The sequence below is a fragment of the Diabrotica undecimpunctata genome, chromosome 9, assembly GCF_040954645.1.
Source record: "Diabrotica undecimpunctata isolate CICGRU chromosome 9, icDiaUnde3, whole genome shotgun sequence".
NCBI classification, from domain to species: domain Eukaryota; kingdom Metazoa; phylum Arthropoda; class Insecta; order Coleoptera; family Chrysomelidae; genus Diabrotica; species Diabrotica undecimpunctata.
The window spans coordinates 41,085,227-41,103,434 of NC_092811.1; positions in this window are offsets into that span (position 1 = coordinate 41,085,227).

Sequence of the window (18,208 nt, forward strand, 5' to 3'; positions counted from 1 at the left end):
GATGATTCTTTGGATAATGATTCGCTGGATGATTTGGAAGACGACATCCTAGATGACGATATGGGCAACAATATTGAAAATTTAAAGGAAGATTTTGAGTCTGGACAGTGGCTTGTAGTGAAATATACCGGAAAGAAATCTGTGAAACAGTTCATTGGAACAATAGTGGGATTTGACCAGGAAAATAACAATCCAATTGTTAAATTCACGAAAAAGAAGAATAACAATTATACATTTTACTGGCCAGATAATGATGACACTGACACTGTTTCCAGGGAAAATATTGTCATGATATTGCCAGATCCTGTAGAAAATAGAAGAGGAAAATCGTTCCAGTTCAGTGTAATCTTTCAAACGATTGAATTTCGTATGCTAGGAAATTTAGCTTTTATATTTTGTTCTCATCAAAAAATTTTGGACTTTTTATAAAAATAAATATTACTGACACTAAATTTTATGTTTCTTATTCGCAATTGCCCCATACATAGTAAAATACACAACAGTCCGGGGCAAGTGAGAATATTTGATCAGGTAACGAAAAAAAAATTGTATTTGATAATGTTTGCATAATTAACACGTGTTACTAAATCAGTACTAATTAGAAACTTTTAATGAGTTTATATACTAATTGTGATTATTTTAGAATGCATACTTCAGTTTTAATAGTGACATGAACATCATCTCTAGAAAAATGCGTTCGCTCTTACCCTGACTTACCTTAACTAATAATAATTAATTGTGTTTTCTCGTTTCTTTTTTTTTCTGAGACACCTGTAACGATTCTTTACACAGTCAGATCTATTTTCACTAGCATTATGTGGCTGCCTAATAATAAAAAAATATATAAAAGGCCAATTTTGATTTGAACAACACAGGACCTAGATTGAGTGAAGTCTAAAATAAAAAAAGAGCAAATAAAAGATAAAATAGTTAAAAGTGTAAGGCAGTCATGCTTGAAAAACAAAGGAAATTTTGAATACCAGACAAAATCTAAATGAAAAAAAAAATAAACAAAATATCGTAAAAAAACAGTATAGAAACAAATTGGTAACAAGGATAAAGCAAAATAACTACGATTTTCACTCAACTCTATTCTTTCAACTTTCCCTTCAGCTCCATTGGAATTTTTCTGTCACGCAACATACCACTCGTTTTTTTGAACTCTATTCATCCAATCCTAGTTCTACTGCATACAGTTTCATCTATTTCTCCATTATCTTGTAATATCAATCCTAGGTACTTTAAACTATTACTTTTCACAGTCATTTTGCCATCCAATGAAATCGTTTTATTTGTATTAACTCGTTAAATAAACATTCAAAGTAGCCTGTTTGTGTCCTACTAAGTTTGAAACTTTTTTTCCAAGTGCTTGTCACCACTGTTCTAGTTTTTGTTCTAAATTGCTTTCACTATCTTCGACTAATACTGCATCAACAGCATCATTAAGTATCAGGTAATACCTAAAAATGACCCTTTAGTTTCGCTGTTATCTGATCCACCACTAATGAGAATAAATAAGAACTAAGCACCAAGCTTTGGTGCAATCTTGCCTTTATATTAAATATACCAGCATTTCGATTCGTTCAACGGTTGTCTTTCATTTTTCCTATATGTCCTGGCCAATTTCATTTTAACATGGCAATCTATTGATTACATCTGTTATTTTTGATCTGCTTTGTAGGTCTTCACTGGATTTGCGATTTCTGAGCTTAATTTTGAGCATTCGTCGTTCCCTGGGTTACTGGAAGTTTGTGGACTGCGTTGTTGTTAAAAGACCATGTTTCAGTTTCATATGTCACAATTGGCAATACATACTAATTTTTTTTGCCACAGTTTTTGCCTTTAAAGTATTTGGTAAGTTTGTTTTTAATTTTCCAAATGCTGCCCATGCTAAGCAATATCATCTATCTTCTCTCTTCTTTAAGGTTAAGCTTTGATAATTCCATTTTTTGTATAAGTATATATACGATTCAGCCTTTTATATATTATTCTTTTCCAGAGTTATATCAGTTGTCGGTAGACGTTCGTTAGATATTAAGTTTGATAAAATTAAAGGAAAATATTGGTTGTATACCGTAGTTTAAAATATTGCAACGAAGTAAAGATTTCTGATGTATAATGGCATATTTTATTACTAAAAGATTTAAAATTTATACAAAAGGATACAAATATCTTCAAAAACGTTTTAGGTCCAGTCAGACTATCATTAGTGAAAACTAGAAATATTTCCACGTTAAGATGATAAAAACATAAAGTAACATTTTGACTGTTAAATTAATAAACTAGCGCCAGTAAAGTAGGCAAGTTCGTCCAACGATTAGAACCAGCCAACTGACTAGATTGGGAACAAAGTAGATACAATTGAGAATAAAGGAGATAGACAAGAACTTTAAGACAATCGAAAGAGGATTTTTGGTAACTACTCAAATAATAGCCCAACGAGGGTATTGTGTGTAATAAAATTTGTATTATTTTATTAATTAAAATTAAATTGAATTAAATTTATGTTAATTAGGTATATTTAAATTTAATTGTGAAAACGGTTATATTATTAGCTAATATTTCTCGTAACTATTTAATATAACAATAAAGCCCTGAAAACTTTGTTTTCAAAAGTTTTACAAAATTTATTATAATATCTTATCACTACACTACACTTACTATTTAATACTTTAAAGGGGGTGTAGGTAAAATAAATTAAATTGAATAACTCTCCATGTGAGATACAGGTACGTATATTCTCACTAGAATTAAGATATAAGAAGAATAGGGCGTCTAAATGTTAGTTAGTATTACTAAATATAATTAGAAATTACACAGATTTAATTAACACAGTTTCTCAGAGCCATGTCTCATTTTATCGAGACTTTCTACCTCTCCATCACCAACTATTCTCATGACCCATTTCGTCTTACACCTAACTCCTACTCATCTTTCTCATTTTGCCAAGTATTCATCCTTCTCAGTCCACACCAAGCCACTCTTTCTTAATGCATTTAACTTATCCACTACTCCACACCTTTTTTCCAGTATTTTTAAACTTCACATCTGGCCGTTATGCCCAATGTTCTTCATCCATCAATACTCCAGAAGTAGATTCAGATCAGATAATTCTATTCCCCCTCTACTAACCGTTCACAACCACACAATAAGTATAATCCCTGACTTATATACATCCCCTTACACTCATATACCAAGATAATTTCATGGTTTATCTAAAGCCAAGCCACATATCAGAATCTCGTTTTTATCATTTACAATACTATATTAACGTCCAATTTTTTTTAACATAACTGCTCTAACTAAAATCATCTCTTTTTTATTTTTTTCTTTAAAGTATACTTCTCTTTCCTTATCAACACATGCTTTTCTTAGGCTATTGTTTTGCACATCTAGAGATCTCAGTCCCTTATTTGGTCAATTTTTCTATCACAACAACAATAATTAGACATTACAAATTACAACTTTAGCCAAATAGATTCACCCTATACCCATAAATTTTGTTAGTTTGCCGTATTTTATAACTCTATCATCTACCTAACATTCATAAACTTATAACTTAGACATCTTACAATATTTCTCAGGTACTAAATGTTTTGTTTTAACATGTAGGACCTTTTTACTTAAGTTATAAGTTAAGCAATATACTAGCAGAATTTTACACCATTTATTCTGATCAACTTCTGTATCAAATACACACCCACATACATCAATAATTACCATTTTATTATGTAATCTTCTTCTTATGGTGCCCTATCCAATTAGTCTATGTTAGTGGCAATTCTGGCATACTCCTCTCGGTCTTGTGTGGCTCTAAAGAGTGCATGGGCAACGAGTTTTGTCCAATCTCTTATGGTTTTAAGCCATGAGTATTTCTTTCTTCCGATGCCCTTTTTCCTTCTATCTTCCCTTCCATAATAAGCTTTACGAACTGGTACTTGGAATTTCGACATTATATGACCCATATAAGCAGTTTTTCTTCTTTTTATTATTGGCAGCAATTCTCGTTCCCTGCCCATTTGATTTAATACTTTGACTTTTTTTGTGTGATCTATCCAGGAAATTTTAAGTAGTATTTCAAAAGCCTCCAACCGGTTCATCACATTGGCCTTTATGGTTCAGGTTTCTACACCATATAGTAGTATGGAGTAAATGTAACATTTTACAAAGTGATATCGAAGCGTTAAGTTAAGGCTGCTGTTGCTTTAGAAAGATTCTCATATTAGTAAATGCTGTTGTAGCTTGCTCAATCCTGCTACGTATCTCTATGTCTGGATCTAGATCTTTAATTATCCAACTACCGAGATATCTGAACTTGGGGACGTTTTGGATGTTCTTATTGTTTACTCTTATGTATAACTGCATATTTCGTGTTCTGCTAACCACCATTACCTTTGTCTTGTCTATATTAATCTTCAAGCCCAGTCGTTCTCCTTGAGTGTTTATTCTATATATTAGTCGTTGTAGCGCTTCTTGGCTATCAGCTATTATGACTGTATCATCAGCACAGCGAAGATTACTAATAGTTTGTCCGTTGATTTTGATTCCATCTTCAGTGTCACTTAAGACTCCATCGAAAATCGTTTCAGAGTAAAGATTAAAAAGGAAGGGTGACAGAACACAACCCTGTCGTACACCTTTTTCAATTGAGAAATATGATGTAGATTCCAGTCCTACTCTCACAGATGCCACTTGATTCATATAAAGGCTCTTTATGATTTTAAGGTTATTCTCATCCATCGAACGTTCCTGGAGCAATCTTACTAATTCTGAATGATTAACACAATCCAACGCTTTCTGGTAATCTATAAAGCATGGGAAGACATATTTTTGCTGACCTCTACATTTCTAAAGTAGGACAGTTAAGCTATAAAGTGCTTCTCTTGTGCCAAATCTTTATATGAGACCGAACTGTGTGGGGCTAATGTCTCTTTCACATCAGTTGTATATTATTGTGTGGATTATCTTTAAGAAGAGTTTTAGGACCTGGCTCAATAAGCTGATCATTTGGAATTGGTCGCAACTATTAGCGTTTGGATTTTTTGGGATTGGTATAAAGGTTGATTGAAGTCAATCCTGTGGTATTTAACCGGATCCATAAATGTCATTAAAAAGATCTACCAAGGCGTGTTTATTGTCTTCACTCAACAGTGTTAGAACCTCTATGTATATGTCGTCTGGGCCTGGTGCTTTTTCCCATTTGCTCTGTTTGATTGCCCTTACAACTTCTGACTTTAATATTTTGGGGGAGCGGTCACTTTTATATTCACTTTCAGAGTTTCTTCTAGTGTTGTCTAAGTTGTCATTATGTAATAATAAATATATATTTACAATATTATAGTAACATAAACACCATTTTTAACACAACTGCTTTAACTAAGATCATCATTCCCCTCCAATTTTTTACAGCATACTTTATCTCCCTTATCTACACATGCTTTCCTCAGGTTACCGTTTTGGACTACTGGAGATCACAGTCTCTTATCCAGTATTTTTTCATCTCACAATAACAATAAGCTATAAGTTCATGAACTTATATCTTACACACCTTATTTTCTCAGGTGCAAAATGTTGTTTTTCACATGAAGAACCTTTTTCTACTTAAGTTATAAGTTAGTTAATATACCAGCAGTACATTACATCAATTACTCTATTCACCTTCTATATCAAATACACACATAAATCAATTAATTTTTTGCTTTGGGATAATACAATTTAAAAAACTCAACTTCCTACACATATATGCTTTCCATTCCAGGTACCAAATATTGAAAAAAAACATATAGTCATATAGTGAAACTTGAAAAAAAAAACATCCTTTCTTCCAGCAGGATAGAGGATGTTCAAGTAGAAGTCTTCTCTTTTTATCTGAAAAATGTCTGTTCTTTTTTTTTGAGACGTCAACACAATTAAATAGTACACTCTCGTGATTAGAATATTTAAAATAAATTTTGAAGGGTCCTTCTGCTTTGGATATTACTTACTGTATTTTAAACCAGTATACGTTTTTATCTTGCTCCTCCTTTTTTAAGTTTGTGAGTAACCTCTCTAGTTTTTCAGTACACTTAAAATTTTCAGAGGTGATTTTAAATACCTGAAATTTATTATTCTTTTTGGAACTGGAAATAACTTTCACCCAATCGTCTGGAAAAAAATGCCTTTAAAATATCGTTTTTGTTTTTCGATCACTTCAAAGTCTCTGGCAATTAGGAGTGACTGGAAACTAGAAACTTGTGATGTATGTCTGTTAGACTGAAAGTATTGGAGACAGTCATGTATGTATAAATAGATGTCAGTTTAATATTTCGATTCCTTCTCCCGACCTCCCCATTAATCGCTATACAAGATCAAAATCGGTGTATTAACATAAGTTTTTACGTAGTGGAAAATGCAAGAACCAATTTCTTGTGGGCCACGTAAAGCTATGCCTTCATGCCATACATACATGTGTATCTGACCTGTCGTTAGATTGTGGATGCCAAAACAATACGTCCACGGCAGTCTTTTGTAATAAACCACTGCCGTAAAAATCATCAAATCAAATATAATTACTGTTGTGGTATCTTAAAGATTAAAATCTTCATTAAATATTTTCGAAAAGAGGTATTTGGATACCTTTACGTCTGGTTCTTTACTTTGCACATACAAATAAAAAAGTTTTAAGATCTTTAAATCAGGTAACAGATACTCTCGATTAGGATTTTTGTAGCGGATATAGTGGGCAGTATATTTGGCAAATTTGTTTATGAAATCTTTTATATTTGGAATATCCTTTGTCTTATTCTATTCTTAGAGGGGTGCTTGCCTCTTTTACCCAGCGGTGGAGTTATTAATTTACTTAGAAGCTTAGAAAACGAACCCGATTTCTTCATTTTAAAGTTATAATTTTCAAGTTATAATCTTAAAAAATTTAGAATCATAAATTAAATTTTGAGCCGAGATATTTACAATAACTTTTAATTTAAAATACAGTATTTTACTTATCGTTACACAAGATTGCACAAACATAAACCGTATAAAAGGCTGATAGTACTGTAAAAAAGAATTAAGGCTAGACGAGGGTGATACAAACACACAAGACAAGAGTGAGAATGTTTAAAATATCAGAGTGCACAGCACACTGGCCTAACTGTCACTTGGGCCAGATTTCCATAAGTAAATCATATAAAATGTTTACGTAGCATATAACTGTACAACTCGCGCCATCTCTTGGTAAACAGCGAAATGTTAGTTGAGCCACTTTGAAATGAAAGATATGATAATGATACAATACCACCTATTGTACTACCTATCTGAATTATACAAAAAAATCAGTTGGGCCACTCTGCTTCTGAGCGACTTAAAAAGAAATTTCGAAAATAGCGACAAATTTTAAAAATCACTTGGATGCAAGAGATGGACATTGTCCTAGAGGCAGAAATTTAAGATTCGGGCCATAGAAATAATGTATATAAGGCGAGTTCGAGATGTGACAAAAAGGAAATGCTTATAAGAAGTTACCAAATTAAAAAAAGAACTTAAAGTATCTATTTTAGAATTCATGGACTAGAGACAATGGAGCTGGTTAGGATGAACAACCAAAGATAAACCAAAAAAGCATGGCAAGCATTTAAAAAACCAAAAAAAAGACAGAGGAACGCCAGGAGCAACTTGGAACAACGAAATAGTTAAAACATTGCATGAAAGAGAAGTCACATGGTATGAGACCTGCACAATGACACAGATTAGAAAGGACTGAAAGAAATTTGAGCGCGGTGATTAGTTAAATTGACTACAACGACTACAACTACATTTCATAAGGTAAAAACGGATGTGGTTATATAATAGGATTATAATAAGATTTTTAAGTTTTCACTTTATTTTTATTTAATACTGTGTCTGGTATTATAATTATTTGAGTTTATTCAAGTTTATATTTTTATAAAATATTATTTGCATTAATAAAATAGGCATAATAAATATAATTATTGAATGTTGAATCTTGCATAATGTTAAAGGTACACTTACGCAATTCCTTCATTTCCTTTACCTGACTGTAAAGCAATTATACAATGCAAGCCATATGTTCGGAATGCACATGTCGATGACTTGTTTTACGACGTTGCCGGTTTTATTTTTTATACAAAAATTCAACATATTACTGAGACACCTTTAGATTTCTAGTCTATTTCTATTTTATTAAGTGTTTTACACCTGTATAGTGTATTTTTTTTATTAAATCTCTTTTTTTCCTTTGCTTGATGAGTTTTTTTTAAACTGTATTTGTTTTAATCTGGATCGATTATTTTGCTAGTTACATTATAGTATTCGTAAAATTGTTAATTAGTTTGAATCAAGGTTTGAATCTTTACATATTATTCAGTATGTTCTCTAATTCAGTTCAGTATGTTCTCTCTTTATAAGTTTTCTTTTTTCTGTCTTAGTTTGTGTCTGTGATCGATGTTTCTTCTTCATGTGCTTTCTTCTCATCGGAAGTTGGCCATCAACCGCGAAGACTTCTCTATCTTTCGCTAATCATATAATTGTGCTGACCTAAACAAAACAACAAAATCCTATAAAGAACTGATTAATGCACAATAATAGTAAATAATAAATATCTAAGTAGCCTTTGATCAAAAACTTATATCACCTTTGATAACACTTCTTGAATTTACTGCAGTTAATATCATGTAGTCACATTTGTGTCACATGCTATATTAAAATTAAAATTTACATTGTCAAATAACTGTCAAAGTGTTGTTACAGGTTTTAAACTTTCTCTACATTTTAAGCCGCAGTCAACAGCGTCCGCATAGCCATGATGATTTCCAACCTTCGATAGAAGATGGAACTTAAAGAAGAAGACATTTTAAGGTATAATTCCTACAGATAGAGAGGTAATTGTGTTGTGGATTAAGGATATTTATTTGGGAAGCATTACCTATATTAATTTTAGTTATAATAATAGTAATTAGCATTATCAAATTAATATATTCGCAAATACAAGGATAAGTGATTTAACTCGTTAAAACTTCTTGTTTTAATTTAATTTTTTTTATTGGTACCCATTTTGTTTACTTAAAGTACGCCGTAGCGTGATCAAATTCAACTTTCAAAAACGCGCGTGTTTTAAAGTTACCTTGGCAACATCAACAGTTTTAAATATTTAGCTGACCTGACTGGAATACATAACTTGTAACGCCAAATAAATAAAATATTTCTAACAAATATTTCAAAAGCTTTATTCAAATATTTGGAAATCTTAATCTTTTAAATGAATGTGAATACTAAAACTTTTAATTAATGATATTACCCCCGCTATCATTTGTCTCCAAGACACGAATTTCAAAGACCAATATTGCCACACATTTAAAAAATTTTCAATATTTTATAAAAATAGAAACAAGTAGGAAAAAGCAAGTGGTGGAGTGGCCATTTATGTTAAAAATAGTCTTGAAGCACAAACAATTCCTCTAAAAACAGACATCGAAGCTGTCGCCGTCTCAGTTAAACCTTCCCAATGCATCTATACTCCCCCAAATACACTTTTCACCTTAACTGACTTAAAAGCACTCATTTCATAAATACCTATGCCCCGGCTAAGAGTAGGAGATTTCAATAGTCACAACCCAATGTGAAGCTCAACAAATTTTAATATCTAAGGCAGACTAATCGAAGACTTGTTAACTGAAGAAAATTTAAACATTCTCAATGATGGAAGATAAACCAGATTTAATGTACGTACTGGTACAACATCGGCAATCGATCTATCGATTTGTGACCCGACTCTTTCAATGGCTCTTAATTGGGATCCACTACCCTTTTTATATGGGAGCGACCATTACCCAATAAAAATTTCTGTATTTTCTGATGACAGTATCTCTGAATACCAACCAGTCCGAAAATGGAACCTAAAAAACGCTAATTGGGACAAGTATGCTGATGCCATAGACACAGACATAAAATCACAAAAATCTAGTCTTGAAAATACTGATATAAATGAAACTCCTAACATTTTTACGGATATTATTACATACGCAGCAGAAACGCATATAGGAAAAACTAAAATATTAAGGACACACAGACCTCTACCATGGTGGAATACAGAATGTCAAAATGCAATCAATTAATATAAAGCATATTTTAATAGAATGAAAAAACATAGTAACATTACTAACATCACTGAATACAAAAACAGAGAGCACATGCTCGATATATAACAAAAATGCTCGAAAAACCAACTGGACGAAATTTGTCTCAAATATAAACAGTACAACACCTTTATCCACAGTCTGGTCCAATATTCGTAAAATACCAGGAAAAAACAAATTTTACCAAGTGCCTTTTATTACTTATAATACTAATGTAATAACAAAACATAACGAAATAGCTGATGCTTTTGCTACATATTTCGAAAAAGACTCCAGCAATAGCAACTGTTCCGAAGAGTTTATACAACACAAAATCATCATAGAAAAACAACAGCTCGATTGTGAAGATAGAAATAATAGTTCCTTCAATATTCCTTTAACCTTAGATGAACCTAACTTTATCCTTAATACTACAAAAAACTCTGGTCCTGGACCCGATAATATACCTTTAGTATTCTTGGAAAACTGCCAGACAATGCTAAGTGTACTCTTCTAAAAATTTTCAATCGAATATGGTTAAATAATATCTTTTCAACTTCCTGGAGTGATTCAATAATTATATCTATTCTCACACCTAACAATGTACGAACTAAAATTTACTCATATAGACCCATCTGTCTCGCCAATGTAATGTGCAAAGTCATGGAAAAAATTATTAATAAAAGATTGCTATGGATATTAGAAGAAAATCACCTCCTGGTTAACGAGCAAAGTGGATTTCGATAAAATCGAACTACTACTGAACATTGGAGGACCCAAATCCGAAAGGAGGAGGGTGTTACACGGTGTTGTACAGTCGATCGTCCTCTACGCGGCACCAGCCTGGAGCGAGGCCGTAGAGATAACTGCCTATAGGAGTCTCATGACACGAGTAGACAGAACAAGGCTGTTGCGAATAGCATGCGCCTACAGGACTGTGTCTGGGGCAGCCTTATGGACCATCACTGAATGTGTTCCGTTGCATGTTTTGGCGGTGGAACGAAAAGAGCTTTATGAGAGAAGAGGTCCAAACCTTACTTTGGCCGAGAAAAGACAGGAAAGGGAAAGGTCAGTTGAAAGATGGCAAGAAGAATGGAACAACACGGAAGATGTGGCACAGTGGACGAAAATGCTGATCCCGAACATAAGAGATTGGGTGGACTGTGGCCACAGGCGACTGGATTATTTCCTGACGCAGGTGCTCACAGGACACGGGTGGTTTAGGGCCTACCTCTATAGGATCGGAAAGGCTGATACAGATGAATGCCTATACTGTGGATACTCGGACACTGTGACACATACGATGTTAGATTGCAGCAGATGGATAGTGGAAAGGAACAGAATGGAGAGAGAGACAGATGTGAATTTTGCTACAGTAACAGAAATTATTGAGAGAATGATTAAAAATAAATTAGTTTGGACGAACATACACAGCTATATCCGTGCAGTGATCAAGAAAAAGGAAGAGGAAGAAAGACAGCTGGACCAAAGCTAAAGGTAAGAGTGAATGATGCTGAAAGGTGAAGCTAGATAAGTGGGTCACACTGTATGGAGCGATGAGTGTCTTCTACGCGCTACCTGGAACGAGACAGGGAACCTCCTTGCTGATGAATAGAGTGTGGATGTGTATGAATGGAGAATGAATGAATAAAGGTAGTGATTCGGAAGTGATGCCGGCCTTACAGCTGCCATTCCACTTCCGGATCGCTGGATGACAGAGGAGGGTCTGGTTTAGAAGGTAGGCGTTCGGCGTAGACTCGGCGACGAGAGAGCATTTTAAAGTACCTCGGGAACTATCTCCGGGAGTACGAAGAACGAATCCTGCACTAAAGTTAGTCAGGCGGCGTTCTGGACTGAGATGTCTTTTGAAGATTCCAGACCCCACCTCTATAAAGACGAAAAAAAAAGTATATTTTCATATAATCTGTTTCGTGCTTTTTTTCTCCAGTTTTTTGTTTTTAAGGTTGTTATATCATTTTCTATTTGTTCTAAGTATCTCAGTTTCGGTCTTCCTCTTGTTCTTTTTCCTACTGGCATCTATTTGAATATTTTGTTTGGTATTTCGCCTTCTTCCATTCTTTCTACATGTCCTATCTAACGCAACCATCCTGTTTTAATGAATGTTATAATATCCAGATCCTGGTATATTTTGTATAGTTCAGAGTTGTATCTTCTTCGCCATATTCCGTTTTAGTATATTTTACAATCTAATTATACAGACGATGCAAAATTATTAAAATAAATTCTTGTTATTTCAAAAGTAGGCCAAGAACTTTTAAATTACTGTCATAATTTCAGTTTATTCGGATTATTTGATAGTTTCAAAACGAACTTTACAAAAATATTTTTCACTGTCAACTTAAACCTCAGACTTTTTGCGAAAAAAACCCACAAAGCTGTATTTACCTTATCTTGTTTCGGACGTGGTATTAATTTAAATTTAACTTATTATATAATCATAAAACTTTCAGTGAACTTTTGATAAGGGTTTCATTCGTGACAGCTCGCTGTTTTCAACCATATTGTATATATATACATGAATGCCATAGGCGTGTAACTTTAGTTTGTTTCGTCCAAAAACCGCATTCTAGTTTTGAAAATTAAATTTAGAAACTAATGTTACAAATTAATTTATACAATTAACATTGATATCTACGAGAAGAATCTTCCGGTTCAAAATGATGAAAGTCGAAATTAGGTTATGCACATGGAATGTTAAAACTCTAATAATCAGGAAAATTAGATAATGTCATTCACAAATGAAACGTTTAAATACACAAATACTGGGACTCAGCGACGTCAGATGTAATGGTTTAGGAAAATATAAAATAGAAGCGGGCACTTTACTAAACCGAAAATAATTACTATAATCAAAATAGAGTCGTAGAGGAATTTTGATTGCCCCATAATACATACACAGGATATGTCAACAATGTGACGCCTAGTTTTGGGAGAGTCATTCTGTTCCAGTTGTAACGAATTATTATATTTTGCCTACCTCAGGGTAAAATCATAGGGTAGAAATAGGGGACAGAAACTATAAGGGGCAAAGATAAGACAAGCAAAACAATCGTTACTGATGCGAACGGCACTCAGGGGGTTGTTGGAGAGCTGGGGTCGTGGATAAGTGAATGGCAAGGGGGTTGAGATTGAGGTTACTACCAAAATATGAAAACAAGGGGTTACTTGCATAAATCTCCTGGACAAATGGGCAAAAAAAGACAAGAAGAAATACCTCTAGCTATTTAAAAGGGACGCCGCTTCGAGAAAACTTCCTGCAGGAGGAAAAAAAGTTTCTTCCTTCCTAAAAAGTAAACATACAAAAAGGTTAGGAGATTTTCTAAAATAAAAACAAAATGGATCAGAGAAACAAATCAAAACGTTTATTTTTGTCTCATACAAACAGTTATCAACACATAAATGGCATAAAAAATATACTATATAAATAGTTGCCAAATACAGAATAAAAAAAAACTTACATGTGTCCGTTTACAAACTCCATTTACAAAGGGGTTGGAGATACTACAAAAACTTACAAATGTTACCGCACAGAAATTAACCTTTGTTTAAAACAAACAAAACAAATAAATATCGAAACAAATAAAGCTAACTGCCATATTATGTCAACATTAAATCTAAAAAAATAAATAAAATGACAGCCAAGTTAAACCTTAAAATTTACAATTTATTAAATATTACAATTCCTTTAAATTTTAATGAAAGCAATTATTAATAATTATCAAAAAAATGTCTGTCGTTACTTTAAGATTTAAAATGTTAATTGTTAACTTAACTTCACTAGGTTTCACTTAACTTCAAAAAAAAAACTTGCTACTTTCTCTGAGATTGGAGCTGCAAAGGACAAAACTCTCAACTCGAACAAAAAGGAACCATTTCCATACGCAGGCAGGAACGATTGAAACAGGAACTTGGTGGAGGAAATCAAGCTGACGACGGGGACATCCTATATACTCATTTTACAAAATTTCTTCAGTGCCGGTGCATAAACCTTATGGTGATTATTCTGTTTTAAACTGCCATATTGCAAAGAGTATTATCACCTTAACCGGTAATGAGACATAACACAAAAAAATTGAATCGGCTCGCGATTTAAAATGGCCCAAACATCTATCTTCTCTGAGATCTATTGCTTGACTCCCCGACGCCTTACATTTTACCAATTTCAACGCAAAATAAATTCCCCTCGCGCCTCAAAGCTAGTTTTTGCCAACAAACTTAAAACAAACAATCTACCCTTTTTTGACCTCGTTTTTAGCAACGAACCGACAAAAAAACTTCTTGATTATTTACTTTTAAATTGGTTAACTGGAAATTTTTTACCTCACAATACATACAGAGAATAGGGGAATATTAATGTAAACAAAGACAAAAAAATATTCTCAGTTAATACGTCTTAGAAAAACCGAATACCTGACTTGCAATATTATATTAGGGGACTCGAATGTAAACAAATGACAAAAACAACTGAATACCAAAACTTGATATTTAGAATCTCAACTTAAAATGTCATAATATATTGATCGTTTTAAAATTCATTTGCAAACAGAAAAACGAAAATATTCCACCAAATTTAAAACGCTACACAGTTAAAGGGCAAATCTTTTAATAACTTCTTACAAAATCTATGCCCCAGCAGCTGAAAAGAAATATGATGATGAAGTAGAAAAACTTTACTCTTTAACCGGTAGAATATTAATAAAGACAACAAAATCACAAACACATTTAAAGAGTATAGATGCAAAAGTCATATTCTCTACATTTAAAAATTTTGAAGGAAAAGAAAAAAGAACGTCTACAAACAGTATTATAAAATCAACTATGTATACCTAGCATTTTTTTTTTGTTTACGTTTAGAAACTTAATAATGAACTTTATAAAGATATGATGGGAAATACGATGCTGAATAAAAAAAAAAAAACTTTGGTACTAAGCTACCTTTGGTACTAAAATTTGGAGAATGTGAGGTCTGCACTGTAACAAGGTGGAAACAGTTTTTAAACCAAGCTTAATGGGAATGTTCAGATAAAAAAGTTCCATAATACTTTACGAGTATAATTTAGGTACAAAAAAATTCAGTTTTTTTTTTAAAGTTGTTTTATTGGATTCCGTATTTAGTCCTTCGACTCTGATTTTTGTTTGTGTTAGCGCCGTTTTCTTAGGCAGGTAATAGACGGGCGTAAGATACGCTGCGAGAGATACGCAGCGTATTCTACGTTGTAATAGGAACCACGCATTTCAATGGACGGTAATACACGAGCGTTGCTCTCGCAATCCTACGCCAGCCAATCGCAATCTGCTACGTTGTCCACGCGGCGAGAGAAACGAACTAGCATGCAACTAATTGTTTCTTATGTGTTCAAATAGACGAGACGTGTGTCACGCCAGAGGTACAGACACAACAAAAAATAATTTTTCAAATTAAATATGTTTGATACAGAAAGATTTATCCTGCGATTTACAATTTACATTTAAAGGAATATTCTAATAGGGATTTAAAGGCCAAATTGTGCAGTGAAATTGCAAATGAAATGGTTGAAAACTGGAACGATTTATCCCCAGACGAAAAAAATAAGTTTTACCTTTTTATTCAACTACAATATGCAATTTAAAAAAAATTGCTTTTATGGCAGGTATTTTTTACTTGAATTTTATATTTTATCGTACTGAAATCGTATCGTATCGAAATTCCCGATGGTCGTCCCCCTAGTTCCTAAGGCCGATATATCTTGTAGTGGATCTGTCAGGGTATCATTAAAATCAAAACCGTCTCTTCTTCGTACGAAGTTATGAAGGACACAGGCGGTTTTTGTACAGAGTTCTGTAAAGTCAGGTTTAAGTAAAATAGGTGTAAGGAATATCCGCCACTTGCTGGTTAATATACCAAAAGTACATTCTACAAATCTTCTTGCTCTTGTTAACCTGTAGTTAAAAACTCGCTCACTATCGCTGAGATTTCGTCTTGGATATGGCCGTAATAAATTAGTGTTTAATCCGAAAGCTTCGTCACCAACAAATACAAAAGGATAATCGGGACTATCAGTATATGAAAGTGGTTGAGGTAATGGTATTTTAAGTTGATTACTATCCAAAAGTTGTCCAAAAGCTGAACTTTTCAATATGTTACTGTCAGATTTTCTTCCGTAAGACCCTACATCTACAGCTGTGAAACAATAATCTGAATCTGAGATGGCCAATAAGACAATGGAATAAAATTTTTTGTAATTAAAGTATTCACTTCCGGTATTCTTGGGATACATCATACGAATGTGTTTACCGTCTATCGCGCCCAAGCAGTGCGGAAAATTGGACCTTGTGAACATTGTGTTTGATATTTCTATCCATTTATCTTTAGTTGGTATAGGCATTTTTAACGGTTGTAATGTCTCCCATATAGCCAAGCATGTTTCTTTTACTATTTGTCCAATGGTTGACTTTGCCACATGGAAGTAATACTCCCATACTCCAATACTCACTTCGTGATCAATTTAAACGAGAAGTTACCCTAGAGAAGAAAGTTAAAAGCGGACAAGCCGCTACACAAAGAAAGCGAAAATATATATACTATGATCAACTCTTTTTTTAAACGGTTCATATAAAAAGAGGCCAACGTCATCTAATATTCAAGAGAAAAAGAAGAAGATAAACAACAAGTTGCGGAAACAATAAATGAAAGCAATACTCAAATTCAGACACTGAAGAACCCGAAAACAAAAGATTAAAGAAAAATGTTCGCAAACGAAGATTAGAGGAAGATGAAGATTTAAAAAGTATCACAGTGATATTTTCGCAGTCAGTAGTTTTACAAAAACAGGAGAGATTGGACGACGTTATGGGTAATAAAGCTTTTTTAATGTCATTATTGTCAATTATGAATAGTATGCCGCAACAGAATTTAATCAATTTTAGACTTAAGATAATGGAAGTGATTCAAATATACACCAGTACACATATTTATGAAACAAACAATCAACATAATACAAGCCAGTTTACAAATTATATGCAGCCTTTACAATACAGTATACAGTGATGAGTGTCTTACCACCCGGCAAAATAGCGGAAAGGATAGAAGACAGATTAAGTTGTGAGATAGTACGAGATAAGGCTAGTTATTAGACGTGTCTATTTGACTTCAGTCATAATTATACGGATGACCTCGAAAATATTTTATTTTAATAATTTCTGATGTTAGAATAAATGATTAAATATATTAATATATATTATAGTAAAAAACATTAATTAGTAGCGATTTTAAATTATAAATCTTTAAGTTGATTTACTAATAAAAATAACTCAACTGAAATATTTGACTAAACTAAATAGGTATAATCAGTCCGAAAATAATTATTGTATCTAGAATTGGTGTAATAGTTAGAGACGTTGTCTATCGATAAGAAGACTGGGGTTCAATTCACGCCAAGGGTAAAATTTTTGTTTTACTCAATCAAAAATAATAGAAAATATGATACATATTAGGTAACAAGTTTTCGAAAAACTCATTATTTACAATTTATTCTTATTTCAATGTTATAAAATAGAAATACAAAATATTTCAAATTCAATTCCAGTTTTACAGTCTTCAGTTGTGAATGGAAAATAATCTATTGAAGACTGTTTAATGTCAAATCCATCACTAAATTCTCAGTGTTAATATCAATTCCTCTGTACAGGTAATGATTTTGAAAAGAATTGACGACATTGGAATGGATGCGCGCGAACAGCTACCTGCTTTATAGCTAACCAAATCATCAAGCCTTCAAGTTATCAAATAATAACACATCGAGAAGTGTTTTTTACGGTAAACAGAAACTCTTTATTGAAAAAACAATTCGTAAAAAATATTTTAACGGTCGAGGAAAAAGTGCAAATTGTTGTCTGGCATGTGAATGGATTATCAGACAACAATTTGTAAATATGTTTCCAAATAGGCCGGCTCCAGCACGATCAACAATTCAGTCTATTATACGTAATTTTTTTTACTTACGGATTCGTGTTCGATCCAAGAGGAGTTCGCAGACGAAGGGAGGTAAATCCAGATTTGGAACTAAGGGACACTTTGATTTGTGCAAGTATTGAGCAAA